Raw genomic sequence first — 16,770 nt, 5'->3', positions numbered from 1 at the left:
GCCGGATTACAGAGGCAAGATTTGGTCCGCAGAAGCAGGACCACATGCGCGGATTTGGTCTATAGGAGCAGAGGTCTCTGGGCCTTAGTGGTGGCCACACCTACGATGACTTTTCCGCAGGTGCGACAAATTGGCCGCAGAAGCGCTAATCATTGGGCAGAAATAGAGAAATCGAGGGTTTTATTTCACTATCCATATTTTGAGTTAGAGAGCTCAATTTTGGGTGATTTTGAGAGATATTTTCAAGGAGTTGATCGGGATAAGTGATTCTAACTCAGATTTGACTATTATACATGAATTCATCATTGTTTTTATCATTTAATTAGTGTTTTGAGTTGAAAAATAAGGGGAATTTTTGAAAACTTCATAAGCTATATTTTGAGTATTTGAAGGTTGATTTGAGGTCGAAATTGAATAATTTTAGTATGATTGGACTCGTTATTGAATGGGTGTTCGGATTTTGTGAGTTTGGCTTGGTTCCGAGACCCGAGCCTAGGGTTGACCTTTTGAGTTGACTTTTTAATTTTCTTTAAAGATTACAACTTTATTATCCAGAATAATTTCCTATGATTTGTATTTATGGTATAAAGTTATTTTGGCTAGATTCGAGTCGTTCAGAGTCGGATATTTGCAGAAAAAGGCTTACTATTAGATTGAGTTAACTTGTTTGAGGTAAGTATCTTGCCTAACTTTGTGTGGGAGAATTACCCCTTAGGATTGGAGTTGTTCTGTCATTTTGGTATGTGAAAGTCGTGTATGCAAGGTGACGAGTGGGTAGATGGGCTATATGTGGCAATTGACTGGTTTAAGCTATGTAGATTATTTTCATGCCTTTAATCAAATTTTCATAACATATTATATCCATCATCGTTAATACATCCTTACATGCTTTATTTGACATAGTTAATCCTTGTCCCATCTCTTACTTGTTATTTGCCTTTACATGCTTAGTTGAGGTTACTGTTTTCCTTATTGCCTTGTTAATTATTTGACTGTTGAGTTACCTTACTTGAAGTTGTTAATTCTAGGAATATTTTATTGCTGAGTTTTGGTGTTAAAGTTGTAAAAGCTGCGATCACATTGAGACAAAGTTGTAAATTGTTGAAATACCATTCTTGTTGAGCTATACACTTTCAGTTGTTATTGTTGAGAATCTTGTACACATTGTGGTTCATCCATGAGCTATTTATTGTGGTAACATTATTATTGTTAATTCTTTTGGCATGTTGTGGTATTGGGCACTTGAGGTGCGAGTTATTATATGTTGTGATATTGATACGCAAGCGGTGATATAAGGATAGAGGTTAATATGCATGCGGTGAGATTAGGTAAGCTTAATACACGTGTTGCTAGTAGGGGAACTACTTAAAGTCACGTAATGTGATACGGTGGGCTAAAACGTGGGTAGCTATTTCGGGAACAATGATCTTTCAAAACTTAATGTAAGGCTCCCACGGTAAGATAAGGAAAGATTTTTATTGTGATTGTGGAATGAGATACGAGGCGGTACCTTGGACTTGATTCTTGTTGTTATCTTTCATTTACATCACTTGTGTTTGTCTACATCATTCCTTGGTGTTCTTATTATGTGTTTCTCCCATAATTCCTTTATTGCCTTAATGTCAGTGTAGTTTATTTGTTGTATTCCTTCATTGTATCATTTCCTTGTTTCCATTATTATATTGTACCATACATGTTCAGCTTCTTTATTTATTCCAGTAGGTGTCTTGACCTGACCTCGTCACTACTCTACCGAGGTTAGGCTTGATACTTACTGGGTACCATTGTGGTGCACTCATAGTACACCTCTGCACATCTTTTTGTGCAGATCCAAGTACTTCATACTAGGCTAGGCACCAGTGAGTTGAGATTTCGGACCAGAGACTTCAAGGTATATCTGTCGGCGTTAGCAGGCCTCAGAGTCACCCTTTGTCCTTGTTTCTCTTCTACTGCTTACTCTTTACTTAGACACTGATTTATTAGGGATTGGTTAATGTAACGATCAGGCTGGTCATTTTGAATATTTTAGCCCCATTCCCCTATTTATTATCTCCTCTATGTTATATTTTGGTTATATGACTTGTCGAGGTGGTTGGTTTTGGTTTCGGGTGAGTTTCGGAGTGATATGGGACGCTTAGTCCTAAAGTTGGAAACTTAAGTTGAAAGAGTTGATCGGAGTTTGACTTTTGTGTAGACGAATATAGAATAGAGTTTTGACGGTTCCGATAGCTCCATATGGTGATTTTAGAATTAGGAGTGTGTCTGAGTATTGATTTGAAGGTCCGTAGGTTGTTTCGGCTTGAATTGGCAAAAGTTAGAAAGTCGAAGGTTTGGAAGGTTGAGAAGTTTGACCGGAAGTTGACATTATTGATATCGGGTCTGGATTTTAGTTCCACAAGTTAGAATAGGTTCGTTGTGTAATTTATGACTTTTGTGCAAAATTTTAGTCCAATTGGAGTTGATTTGGTATGTTTCGGCATTCGTTTTAGAAGTTAGAAGTTCATAAGTTCTTTAGGCTTGAATCAATGTGTGATTTTGTGGTTTAATTGTTGTTTAATGAGATTTGAGGCTTCAAGAGAATTTTTATCATGTTTTAGGACTTGTTGGTATGTTCAGACTAGGTCCGGAGGACCCCGGGCGCGTTTCGGATTGAGTTCGGACCATTTGTTCTTGAAATAGGACTGCTAGTTTTTCTATTCTGGTTTCCTTCTATGCGTTCGCGAAGGTTTTTCCGCGATCGCGTAGAGTCCTTAAGGACTAGTGAATTTTTTACTCTTCGCGTTCGTGAAGTCTGGGAAGTGATCCGGTAAGTTGGGGTGCTTGTTCATCGCGAACGCGAGATTAGGAACGCGTTCATATATAAGGAAGGAGAGGCAGTGGGGAAGCACGCGATGTTCTTCGCATTCGCGTGGCCTGGAACGCAATCGCGTAAGCTGAGGAAGTTGGCCATCGTGTTCGCGACTGAGTTCACGCGATCGCGAAGGAGGTTTTGTGAGCTGGGAGAATTGGTTCTCCGCGATCGCGAGTATGTTTCCGCGATCGGGAAAGGCAATGACTAGGCACCGGTATTTAATTTCAAAATCAAGGGTTTTGTTCCATTTTTAATCTTTTGAGCTAGAGACCTCGGTTTTGGGCGATATTTGAAGAGATATTTAAGGAGTTGATTGGGGTAAGTGATTCTAACTCGAATTTGATCATTTTACATGAACCCATCATTGTGTTTACCATTTAATTAGTCTTTTGGGTTAGAAAAGTTGGGGATAATTGTGAAAACTTCATAGACTATATTTTGAGAATTTGACTGTCGATTTGAGATCGGAATTGAGTAATTTTAGTATGGTTGGACTCGTTATCGAATGGGTGTTCGGATTTTGTATGTTTGGTCTGGTTCAAAGAAACGAGCCTAGTGTCGACTTTTTGATTTTCTTTAAAGATTGCAACTTTATTATTTGGAATAGTTTCCTATGGTTTGTAATTATGGTATAAAGTTATTTTGGTTAGATTCGATCGTTCAGATTTGGATAATCGCGGAAAATTCTTACTAGCGGATTGAGTTAGCGTGTTTTGAGGTATGTGTCTTGCCTAACTTTGTGTGGAGGAATTACCCCTTATGATTGGTGTTGTTTTGTGTTCATTGTGGTATATGAAGGCCGTTTAAGTAAGGTGACGAATAGGTATACGGGCTAAATGTGGTAATTGACCGGTTAAAGTTATGTAGATTCTTTTCATGCCTTTAATTGAATTGTCATAACATGTTATCTTCATCTAATCTATCCTTATGTGATTTACTTGACATCGTAAATACTTGTCTCATCTCTTACTTGTTATTTGCCCTTACATGCTTGGTTGAAGTTATTGTTCGCTCATTGCCTTATTTAATATTTAACTATTGAGTTACCTTACTTGAAGTTGTTATTTCTTGGAATATCTTATTGTTGAGTTTTTGTGTTGAAGTTGTAAAGGTCGTGATTCATATTGAAACAAAGTTGTAAATTGTTGAAATATCATTCTTGTTGAGATATTCACTTTCGGTTGTTGTTGTTGAGACTTGTACACATTGTGGTTGAGCCATTGGCTACTTATTGTGGAAACATTATTATTGTTGACTTCTTTGGCAAGTTGTGGTATTGGGAACTTGAGGTGCGATTTGTGTTATGTTGTGATATTAATACGCATGTGGTGATATAAGGATAGGGGTTGATACGCATGCGGTGAGATAAGGTGGGCTTGACACACGTGTTGCTAGTATGGGAACTACTTGAAGCCACGTGGTATGATAAGATGGGCTAAAATGTGGGTAGCTATTTCGGGAAAATGATTTTCAATATTAAAAGCAAGGCTCCTGCGGTGGTTTAAGGAAACACTGTGAATTTGATTTGTGAAACGAGACTACGAGGCAGTACCTCGGTAGTGATTCTTGTTGTTATCTTTCATTTACATCAATTGTATTGTTCTGCATCGTTTCCTTGGCATTCTTATTATGTGTTTCTTTTGTGATGTCTTAATTGCCTTAATTTCAAGATAGGTATTCTTGTTATATTTCCTCATTGTATCATTTCCATTGTTTCCATTATTATACTGTACTATACATGTTCAATATCTTTATTTATTCCAGTAGGTGTCTTGACCTGACCTCGTCACTACTTTACCGAGGTTAGGCTTGATACTTACTAGGTAACGTTGTGGTGTACTCATACTACGCTTCTGCATATCTTTTTGTGCAGATCCAGGTACTTCGTACCAGCGTAGGTATCTGTGAGTTGAGCTTGGATCAGAGAATTAAAGGTATACTTGCCGGCATTCACAGGCCTCGGAGTCACCCTCTATCTAGTTCCTACTTCAATATCCTTTTTATAGATATTGTTGTATGGGGATGTTCAGTATACTCGTGTAGACTTGTGACTTGGTCTCACCAGATTTTGGGTGTTATATTCAGTTGTATTGTGGAGTCCTTTTATGATAGATGTTGCTTTAAATAGGAGTTTTATTATTATTTCTGTCAAATCTTCATGTATGTTACGCTTACCTAGTCTTAGAGACTAGGTGCCATCATGACATCCTATGGAGCGAGATAGGGGTCGTGTCAGTTCAGTTTATTCATGTAGAGCTTATGACTCAGTCTTTCCAAATTTTTGGGAGTTATTGTCAGTTGTATTATGGAGTTCTTTTATGATAGCTGATTGGTTTAAATTTGAGGTTCTATTATTTTTTCATGTATGTTAGGCTTACCTAGTCTTAGAGACTAGGTGCCATCACTATATCCTATGACATGAAATTGGGGTCGTAACAAGTTGGTATAAGAGTTCTAGGTTCATAAGTGTTACGAGTCCTAAGAAGATTTAGTAGAGTCTTGCGGATCAGTACGGAGAAGTCTGTATTTATCTTCGAGAGGCTATGGAACTGTTAGGAAACTCCACTTCTTTGATTCCTTATCGTGCAAATTCGACTTCGAAATTCTGAATCTTTGTCTTACTATTCTCTCACAGATGATGAGGACATGCACCATTGGATCCGACAATCAGACACCTGCACCCCCTGCTAGAGCTGCGAGAGGCTGGGGCAGGGGCAGAGGCCGAGGAGAGGCACGTGGTGCAGCTAGAGCACCTGCCCAAGCTACGACAGAGGAGCCACCAATAGCTCCAGTTGGGGGACAGATTCCGCCCCTGCACTTCAAGAGACCCTCGCACAGTTCCAGAGCATGTTTGGTACTCTAGCTCAGGTGGGGTTGATTCCACTTGCACCAGCCATATCTCAGGCTGGGGGAGGAGCTTAAACTCCTGCGGCCCGTACCCTAGAGCAGTGGGTCCATATTGACCAGGTCTTAGAGGTTATACCAGTGCAGCCGGTTGTTCCAGTTCAGCCTGAGGTTATGGCAGCAATATTTGAGGAGGAGGAGCTTAGACTTGAGAGGTACAAGAAGTACCACCCTCCTACTTTCAACGGCCTAGCTACAGAGGATGCACAGGGTTTTCTAGAGAAGTGCCACTATATTCTCCGCACCATAGGCATTGTGGAGACGAGTGGGGTTTCTTTTACTACGTTCTAGCTATCGTGACCAGCGTATTAGTGGTGGCGGGCCTATGAAGAGGGTAGCCCAGTTGATTCAGCTTCACTCACATGGGCTCAATTTTCATAGAAGTTCTTGAGAGAGCCCCTAGAGCCTTCGGGATGCATGGCGTGTGGAATTTGAGGAACTGCGCCAAGGTAGCATGACAATGTCAGAGTATGCTATCAGACTCAGTGAGTTGTCCAGACATGCACCTACCTTGGTTTCTACAGTTAGAGAGCGGGTCTGTTGATTTATCGAGGGGTTCAACTATGGTATTAGATTTAACATGACTCGAGAATTAGAGACAAATACCACATACCAACAAGTGGTAGAGATCACACGGAGGTTGGAGAGTATGCAGGGCTGTGAGAGGGAGGACAGGGAGGCCAAGAGGCCTCGAGATTCTGGCGGATATAGTGGTGCATGTGCCCTAGTTGCCGCCCATCATGGCAGAGGCTATGTGAGTTGTCCAGTTCATTTAGCACTTCCAAATTATAGTGGTACTCTGGCTACATCCAGGTTTTAGGTTGCCCATTATGCACCGCCACTGTCTAGTGCACTTTCTACACAGAGTGCTTTCAGTAGTCAGTCTAGTCGAACAGGCCCGAGCCAATTTCAGCTGCCACGTCCTCCGAGAGGTTGTTTTGAGTATGGTGATACCTTCATATAGTGAGGGACTGCCCCAGACTCAGGAGGGGTGTACCTCTACTAACTTTTCAATCTCCATGTATTCCACAAGGTCCCTAGACTTCTCAGGCCATGGTTACTTCTCCAGTTGCCGCTCCGCCTGCACAGCCAGCTAGGGGTGGAGTCCAAGTGGATAGGGTTGCCCTAGAGGGGGAGGCCAGGCCATGCTATATATTATGTTTTTTCAGGTAGGACGAAGTCGGTTGCATCAGACACAATTATCACAAGTATTGTTCTGGTTTTTCATAGAGATGCATCAGTTTTATTTGACCGAGGCTCCACTTATTCATATGTATCATATTACTTTGCTCTGTATTTGGGTATATCTAGTAATTCTTTTAGTTCTCCTATTTATTTGTCCACGCTTGTGGGAGATTCTATGTTATTGACCGTGTGTATCGATCCTGTTTAGTTGTTATTGGTGGTTTTGAGACTAGAATTGATCTATTGTTGCTTAGTGTGGTAGACTTTGATGTTATCTTGGGCATGGACTGTTGTCGCCCTATCATGTTATTCTTGATTGTCACGCTAAGATGGTGACATTGGCTATGCCAAGTTTACCGCGGTTGGAGTGGAGGGGTACTTTGGATTATATTCCTAGCAGGGTTATGTCCTTCCTTAAGGCACAACGGTTGGTTGGGAAGGGGTGTGATACATACCTAGCCTTTGTGAGAGATGTCAGTGTCGATACTCCTACCGTTGAGTCAGTTCCGGCAGTGAGAGACTATCCAGATGTATTTTCGGTAGACCTTCCGGGCATGCCGCCCGATAGAGATATTGATTTTGGTATTGACTTGTTGTCGGTCACTCAGCCCATTTCTATTCCACCATATCGTATGGCCCCAACGAATTTGAAGGAGTGAAATGAGCAGTTGCAAGAGTTGCTTGACAAGGGTTTCATTCGGCCTAGTGTGTCACCTTGGGGTGCTCTGATTTTGTTCGTGAAGAAGAAAGATGGTTCTATGCACATGTATATTGATAATCGGCTGCTGAACAAGGTAACAGTGAAGAACATGTACCCATTGCCACGCATTAATGACTTATTTGATCAGCTACAGGGTGAAAGAGTGTTCTCAAAGATTGATTTGCTCAGGGTATCATCAGTTGAAGGTTCGGGATCCAGATATCCCGAAGATCGCTTTTAAGACTCTGTATGGTCACTACGAGTTCCTTGTGATGTCATTTGGGTTGACCAACGCCCAAACAACATTCATGCACCCGATGAACAGTGTATTCCAGCCCTATCTTGATTCATTCGGCATTATGTTTATTGATGACATCTTGGTATATTCCCATAACCAGGAGGATCATGATCAATATTTGAGGATTGTGCTCCAGGCCTTGAGGGAAAAGAAGGTGTACGAAAAATTTTCAAAGTGTGAATTCTGGCTTGACTCGATGGCGTTTTTAGACCACAGCCAGGAGGATCCGGAGTTTTTTTGGTTTGGTCGGGTATTACCACCATTTCGTATAGGGTTCTCATACATTGTTGCACCTATGACCGGGTTAAACCAGAAGGGTGCTCTTTTCAGATGCTCCGAGGAGTTTGAGAAGAGCTTTCAAAAGCTCAAGACTGCTTTGACTACATCCCCAATGTTGGTGTTGTCTACGAGTTTAGGGTCTTACACTGTGTACTGTGATGCATCACGTACTGGCCTTAGCTTGGTATTGATGCAAGACGATACGGTGATTGCCTACGCATCTAGGCATCTAAAGGTTCATAAGAAAAATTATCATGTCCACGACTTGGAGTTAGAAGCTATTGTTCATGACTTGAAGATTTGGCGGCACTATTTGTACGGTATCCCTTGTGAGGTCTATACAGACCACTAGAGTCTCCAACATCTATTCAAATAGAAGGATCTTAACCGGTGGTAGCGGAGATGGTTAGAGTTGCTTAAAGACTATGATATCACCATTATATATCATCCCAGAAGGCCAATGTTATGGTCGATGCCTTGAGTTAAAAGGCGGAGAGATTGGGCAGTTTAGCATATCTACCGACATCGGAGAGGCCATTAGCATTGGATGTTTAGGCCTTGGCCAACCAGTTTGTTAGATTGGATGTTTTGGAGCCCCGTCGGGTTCTGTCTTATGTGGTTTCTTGTTCTTCTGTATATGATCGCATCAGAGAGCGTCAATATGACGACCCCCATTTTGCTTGTCCTTAAGGACATGGTGCAGCATGGCGATGCCATGGAGGTTTCTACTGGAGATAAAGGTGCGTTGAGGATGCAGGGTAGATTATATGTGCCCAATATGGATGGGTTGCGTACGTTGATTCTTTAGGAGGCCCGCAGTTTGCGGTACTCCATTCATCCGAGTGCTGCTAAGATGTATTAGGATTTGAGGCAGCACTATTAGTACAAGATAATGAAGAAGGACATAGTGGAGTATGTAGCTCGGTGCCTAAATTGTCAGCAGGTGAAGTATGACCGCAAGAGGCCAGGAGGTCTGCTTTAGAGACTTGAAATTCCTGAGTGGAAAGGGGAGCGTGTTACCATGGACTTCGTTGTTGGGCTCCCACAGACTCAGAAGAAATTTGACGCAGTATGGGTGATTGTGGATAGGCTGACTAAGTCGGCTCATTTCATTCCGATGGTGACTACCTATTCTTTAGAGCAGCTGACTAAGGCATATATCCGTGAGATTGTCCGACTTCATGGCATGCTGGTATCCATCATCTCTGATCGGGGCACGCAGTTTACATCGTGCTTCTAGAGAGTCGTACAACATGATTAGGTATACGAGTTGAGTTTATTACAACATTCCACCCCCAGACAGACAGACAGTTCGAGCGCACAATTCAGATATTAGAGGATATGCTTTGTGCATGTGTTATGGAATTCAAGGATTCTTGGGATCCGTTCTTTCCACTTGCGGAGTTTGCCTATAACAACAGCTACCAATCGAGTATTCATATGGCACCTTATGAGGCCCTATATGGGAGACGGTGTCTTTCCACACTTTGTTGGTTTGAGCCGGGAGAGGCTAAGATGTTAGGCACAGATTTTGTTCGATATGACTTGGAGAGGGTCAAGTTGATTCAGGATCGACTTAGTACATCCCAATCTAGACAGAAGATTTATGAGGATCGAAAGGTTCATGATGTTGCATTCATGGTTTGAGAGCGAATCTTTCACCCGTGACGGGTGTGATGAGATTCGGGAAAAAGGGCGAGTTGATCCCTGGGTATATCGAACCTTTTGAGATTCTTGAGAGGATTGGTGAGGTGTCTTACGAGCTTGCATTTCCACCTAGTCTATATGAAGTTTATCCGGTGTTCCACGATTCCATGCTCCGGAAATATCACGATGATCCGTCCATGTGTTAGATTTCAACTCAGTCCAATTGGACAAGGATTTGGTCTTATGTTGAAGAGCCGGTAGCCATCTAAGATAGGCAGGTCCAAAAGTTGAGGTCAAAGAACATTGCTTCAGTGAAGGTTCAGTGGAGGGGTCAACCAGTCAAAGAGACAACTTGGGAGACATAGCATGATATGTGTAGCCGTTATACTCATCTTTTCACCACTTCAGGTATGTCTCTATACTCGTTCAAGGACGAGCGTTTGTTTTAAAAGGGGGAGGATGTAACGACCCGGAGGTTGTTTTGGGTATTTTAGCCTCGTTCCCCTATTTATTGACTCCTCTATGTTATATTGTGGTTATGTGACTTTCCAGGGTGGTTGGTTTTGGTTTCGGATGAGTTTCAAAGTGAAATGGGACACTTAGTCCCAAAGTTGGAAGCTTAAGTTGAAAGAGTTTACTGGAGTTTGACTTTTGTTTAGACGACTCCGAAATGGAGTTTCAAAGTGATTTGGACGTCCGTAGGTTGTTTTCTCTTGAATTGGCAAAAGTTAGAAAGTTGAAGGTTTTTAAGGTTGAAAAGTTTGACCAGGAGTTGATTTTATTGATATCGGGATCAGATCCCAATTTCGGGAACTGGAGTAGATCCGTTGTGTCATTTATTACTTATGTGCAAAGTTTGAGGTCAATCGGAGTCGGTTTGGTATGAATCGACGTAGGTTTGGAAGTTGAATGTTCATGGATTCAATAGGTTTGAATTGGGGTGCGATCTGTGACTAGCTCAAAACACACACCTAAATATGCTTGATAGTCAAAGATAGTATAGAAAATTATCATATCCTCAAGGATTGGAGTTAAACAGTATTTTCGTAGCTTGTAGCTAGATTGCTATCCAAGATGATCAACAGTTGAGATTATATGATTAAGAACTAAATTTAACTAAGACTCTAGATCTAATTGAGTAATGACAATTGAACAAAATTAAGCAAAGAAGATATCAATAGGAGAAAATAGGGGTTGATTGGATAGGTGCAAGATAATTGTCTGAGATTTAAATCTCGTTAATTCACTTCTAACGTTCGAGTGAGTCTCTCGAATTCACTCAATTATTAGTTCAAACGTTTAGTAGAAACTCCTCTCTCGATTAAGTCTCAACCTCACAATATGAGCCAATTTATGCTCGGTGAAGATATGCACGAATTCGTTGTGGACTGGTCTTTAGGAGAACCTCTTTTGATTATCCTAATAACTAGGTCTAAACAATAATTCAACTAGCCTCTTTCAATTACTAAGAAGAATCAATGAATTCAACTAACAAGATGATCCAAAAACATCACAAGTTATGCCTCTCTCGATTACGTGAACATGTGATTATAGATGCAATAATTAATTCACCCAAAACAATTCAATACATAAAAAACTAGAGTTAACATCCACAAATAATCATCAAAACACCAAATCCATAAATCCCTAAAGAGAACTACACCATAGATATGGAGTAATTCATCACAAATATAAAGAAAAGCATTAAACGATCCAAACTTTTATCTTGAGTGAGGATTGAATGATGAATTCCTTGTGCTTTGTCTTCTCCGCTTTCTCTCTGGCCTCCTTAGGTCTTATATATGTCAAAAGTCCAGAAAATATAATTTTTCCATGTATTTATACCAAGTAGGGTCGGGCCCAAACGAAATCACCCTTTCCTAGCCGAAATAGGAAAACTTTCAAACTTATTGTATTTTATGCATCGCACTGTGCGTAGCAGGGTGCGTAGCATTAGTTCTTTTTCCTGACAGACCCCAAAAACCCAGTCTCTGAAGTTATCTATTTTCTGACAGATTTTTACACTGATGAGTTGCACTGTGCGTCGCCCAGTGCGCCGCAGTAGTGCATTTTTTCAGCAGATTATTCTTCCTTGAATTTTGACGCCCAGAAGTGATCCTCAACCCCCGAACACAAATTCGGCTTATTCCTTTGGGCTTTTACTCAGACTTCAAAGCTCCAATTCGCTCGAATTAGTTCCATAACATTTACATAGCTCGGAATCACTCCTACAAGGCATAAAACACACAATTAGTGCAAAACACTAGTAATTAACGCTCAAACTCAATTAAAGTGCAGTAAATTTGAATGTAGTAAGAGACTAAAACACAAGATTATAGCCTACCATCAACACCCTACACTTAAACCATTGCTCGTCCTCGAGCAATCACACACACTTTATATAGACACAACCTTACTAAGAAACTCTCCTAACTCATTACACCAAAGAATATTTAAAATAGACTAAGCACAATAGTGTAACATCTTCACCTCAAGAATTGACTCACAAACACCACGCATTATTCACAACTTACTCACTTACTCTAACATAGAGGTCAATGACATTATCTTTCCTTCATGAATCAAGTGCCCTCACACAATAAATGAGAGTAGTTCCACACACAATAAAAATTAAGAATAATTAGGAACTCAAGATAGAAAGAATTCACTCACTCTCAGAAAAACATTTATATGCCACAAAAGATGAACCATAGGCTTGCCCGTAGTGTATTACTCTACTAATTCAAGATTATTCAGTCAAGGATCAAGTAAAACTTTAATTGGTTGTAATGTAGGCTGCGGGACGGGTAGGATACATTTAGATATAAGAGTGACTACACCTCCCTAAGTACTTTAATACATACAATTTCATTAAAAATCCCACATTTATGTCAGACCAATACTCCACCTTCACATCAATATACATTAACTCCCAACTTCTTTAAGCACAAATACATCAAGAGTTACCACTTATCAAAGATCATTTTTCACAATCATACAACTACAAAAAAAAAAAAAAACTTTTTCAATTCAAGTGGCTCTTACTTTTTAAAACAATGCACCTCCTTCTTTGTTTCAATATTTCCACTCAAAAGCCAAACCAACCATCCCACACTTCAACTTTTACAAAGTTCATACCAATTCAAGTGCTCACAAGAGGTAAATAGTTCAAATATATGGTCAATTCAAACAAATGGGTAAGGCTTGTAATGTGGTTGCCAAAAGAAACAAGATTACAGGCTCAACGAGGTTAACTAAGATACATAACAATTATATGGGTAAAAGCATATAACTAGCTCAACAAAGAAATGCCTATATCACTTTCCAGACTGAACAAAACTACTATTTCGCTTTGCAAACACACGGGGCAAGTTTTAGACATCAAGTGAAATGCACAGAATAACACAAAAACCTCACACACACATGGCACATAACTCACTCAAGATTGGATGATCAAGACTCTCTAGTCAAAGAAATTAAGCAAAGTTAAACTTATACAATTTAAGGTGCTTATGCAAGAGTCAAAAACTGAGCCTAAGCGTCACAACTAACGCACTCACTATTCTCAAGGCATAATAAAGTCAAGAGACATTGCCTCCAATTCAAATCATAGCACAAGGTTTCCTACTTCTAAAAACAAAGACTGACTACAGCCGATTCAAACAAAACCCTTGGAAAAGAACCGCGGCACAAAGAAAAACAAAGAAGGGATTATTACACTACCTAACAAAAGAAACTCTTTTTGTCTTTTTCTTTCAACTTAAATCCCTCAACAAACCTGTCAAATAATATCCATCGTCGGGAAAATTAGAAATTTTTAAAAAGAATTATGTTTTTTTTCAATTCTACAAAACTAAAACTAAAACTAACATACATACAACATATAACATATAATTATCCCCTACCCCACACTTTAAGTTGTGGCATGTACCCATGACACACAATTAAAAAGCATAAGGTAAAGGAAGCTTCTTTGAATTTTCAGTCGGGGTCTGAGTCAAAGTCGAGCTCCATTCCACGGGCCAGAACTAGTGCACACATCCACGCATACAACTTTTTCTCAGACTTCTTGGGGTATACCCCACACTTGTCTTTCACAATCACTAGGACCTTATATTTTAAGCCTTTAACTCTCCATTTTATACTCACAGTTGGCTTCTCCTTTCTCACCCCCATCTCCACGTCCATCTCAAAAGTCATCGTCTCCTCACCCACTATAAGCATGAGTTTTCTATCATGTATATCCAGTATTGCTCTACCCGTTGCTAAAAATGGTCTTACTAGGATTAGGGGGACCTCCTTGTTCTCCTCCATATTCACCACTATGAAATATACAGGAAATACGAACTTATCCACCCGCACCAAAACATCTTCTTCTATCCCCTCGGGTGTTATAGTTGTTTGGTCTGCCAGCTGCAAAGATATCGGCACCGACCTTATCTCTCCAATCTCCTTCTCCAGTTTCCTGTAAATAGATAATGGCATTATATTAATTGAGGTATCAGAGTCACATAAAGAATTATCAAAGTTAAGAGTGCCTAAAGAGTAAGGTATCGTAAAACTCCCTGGATCTCCACACTTTTGTGGGAGTTTGTTTTGCAATATTGCACTGCAATGCTCTGTAATTTTAACCACGGAGGTCTCTTCTATCTTCCTCTTCTTTGTAAGGATCTCCTTCAAGAACTTTGCGTAAGCTGGTATTTGTGAGAGAACTTCCGTGAATGGCAAATTTACATTAACCTGTCTCAGCATATCTAGAAATCTCTCAAACTACTTATCCAGTTTTTCTCTATAAAGCTTTTATGGAAAAGGTAAAGCAAGAATGTGCTTGCTCTCTTCATTGGATTCCTCCCTTCTTGAAGTTTCTCCTTTTTCTTTTTCTCAGCTCCCTTCTTGCCTTTATTCTTCTCGGTCTTTTTATCATCTTATTCAATTTTCAGCTCATTCCCACTTTCTTTTTCAGGCGCAGCTTCTTTGTGAATTGGAGTGCGATCTTTTAACACTTGCCAGCTTCTCAAGGTCACAGCATTTACCATTTCTTTGGGATTCTTTTCAGTATCAGCTGGCAGAGTACCTGGGATTCTCACAGATAATATAGTTATAATTTGTCCCACTTGTCTCTCCAAAGTTTGCAAACATGTCCCAAGTTCTTTAATAGCTGCACCATGAGAATCTAATCTCTCGTCTGTCTTGACAATGAATAACTTCATTAGATCTTCTAACCCAGACTGAATTGGCTGTTGAGGCTGAAACTGCGGCCTTTGCTGATTCACAAAACCATGATCTCCTTGAAATCTGGAGTAATTTTGTTGCCATGCCTTTGCTGTACCCCCAGGTGAACTCCATGAAAAAACAGGGTGCTTCTGACTCATTGCATTGAAGTTGTAATTACCAACAGCATTAACTTCCTCGATCGAGGCTTGATACTCATGAGTAGGGTGTCCTCTTCCACATATGTCACATCCTGCAGAAGGATCACTATGTATTGAAGCTAAAGTTAGCTTCCTTATTTCCTTTGCCATGGCATCAAACTGTACCTACACAGATGTGTTAGCGTCAACTTGGTGAACACCAATCATTCTTCTTCTTTCACCAACTTCAGAGGGCCACTGATTTACATCCTCAGACAACTCATCTAGAATAGTGGCTATCTCCTCTGGAGTCCTTTTCATCAACGGACCTCCAGCTGCATTGCTCAATGTTCTGCGTGAAGTTGGTGTCAATCCATCCCAAAAATCCTGGAGTTGCATCCAGAGTTCTATTCCACTATGCCGACACTTACGGGCTATTTCTTTGAACCTCTCCCAAGCTTCAAACACCGTTTCAGCCTCATTCTGATAGAAGTTGTGGATTTCCCTTATAAACTTGCCCGTCTTAGCTAGTGAGAAATATTTGTCAAGAAATTTTCTGGTCATCTCATCCCATTTTCTAATCGATCCATTAGGTAAGCTTCGAAGCCATTGCTTTACATCGTCTTTGAGAGTGAAGGGGAATGCCCTTAAGTAGACTGCATCTTGTGACACACCATTTTATTAGAAGGTGTTCATAATCTCCTTGAAGCCTATCATATGATTGTTTGGATCTTTGTTCATCTTTCCTCTAAAGACACAGCTGTTTTGGAGGGTTTGAAGTAATTCCTACTTTAACTCAAAATTATTAGCTGCAATAGGAGGTGGTCTCACACTCGATAAGCCTTGGTTGTAGACCGGTCTACAATAACCACTAAGTAGTCTCCCGACACCGGGAGCTATATTTCCGAATTGGTCTGCACCCATAGGTCGATTCTATGCAATTCTTCGAGCACTCTCCTCCTCGAAGACAAGTTGTGCATTTCGAAGAGTTGTCTCCTCCGCATCTCGTGCAGCTTTTTTTCTTTGATGGGCTGCCTCTCTTGCAACCAAATTAACATTATCCTCATCTCCCACCATAACTTCTTTGGTTGAGGATTGCCCAACCTTCTCTGTATTCGCGGGGAGATTTATTTCTTTCCTTAGCTATCGCAGTTGCTTTTCAATGTCCGGTTCATATAGTTGCAATTCCTTCCCAGAAGATTGAGTCATGCACCAATCTAACTTGTAGCCTACGCACATCCAAGGAACACCAAACGTAAAAAAATAAAAACAAAATTAAAAAAATCCTGAATTAGCACTACAAACTATTTCCAACACTATTGATTGCCAATCCCTGGCAACAGCGCCAAAATTTGACGAGCTCAAAACACATACCTAAATATGCTTGCTAGTCAAAGATAGTATAGAAACTTTTCGTATCCTCAAGGATTGGAGTTAAATAGTATTTTCGTAGCTTGTAGCTAGATTGCTATCCAAGATGATCAACAATTGAGATTATATGATTAAGAACTTAAATTAACTAAGACTCTAGATCTAATTGACTGACAATTGAACA

Source organism: Nicotiana tabacum, chromosome 17 (assembly GCF_000715075.1).
Source record: "Nicotiana tabacum cultivar K326 chromosome 17, ASM71507v2, whole genome shotgun sequence".
NCBI lineage: Eukaryota > Viridiplantae > Streptophyta > Magnoliopsida > Solanales > Solanaceae > Nicotiana > Nicotiana tabacum.
This window is presented reverse-complemented; position numbering follows the sequence as displayed.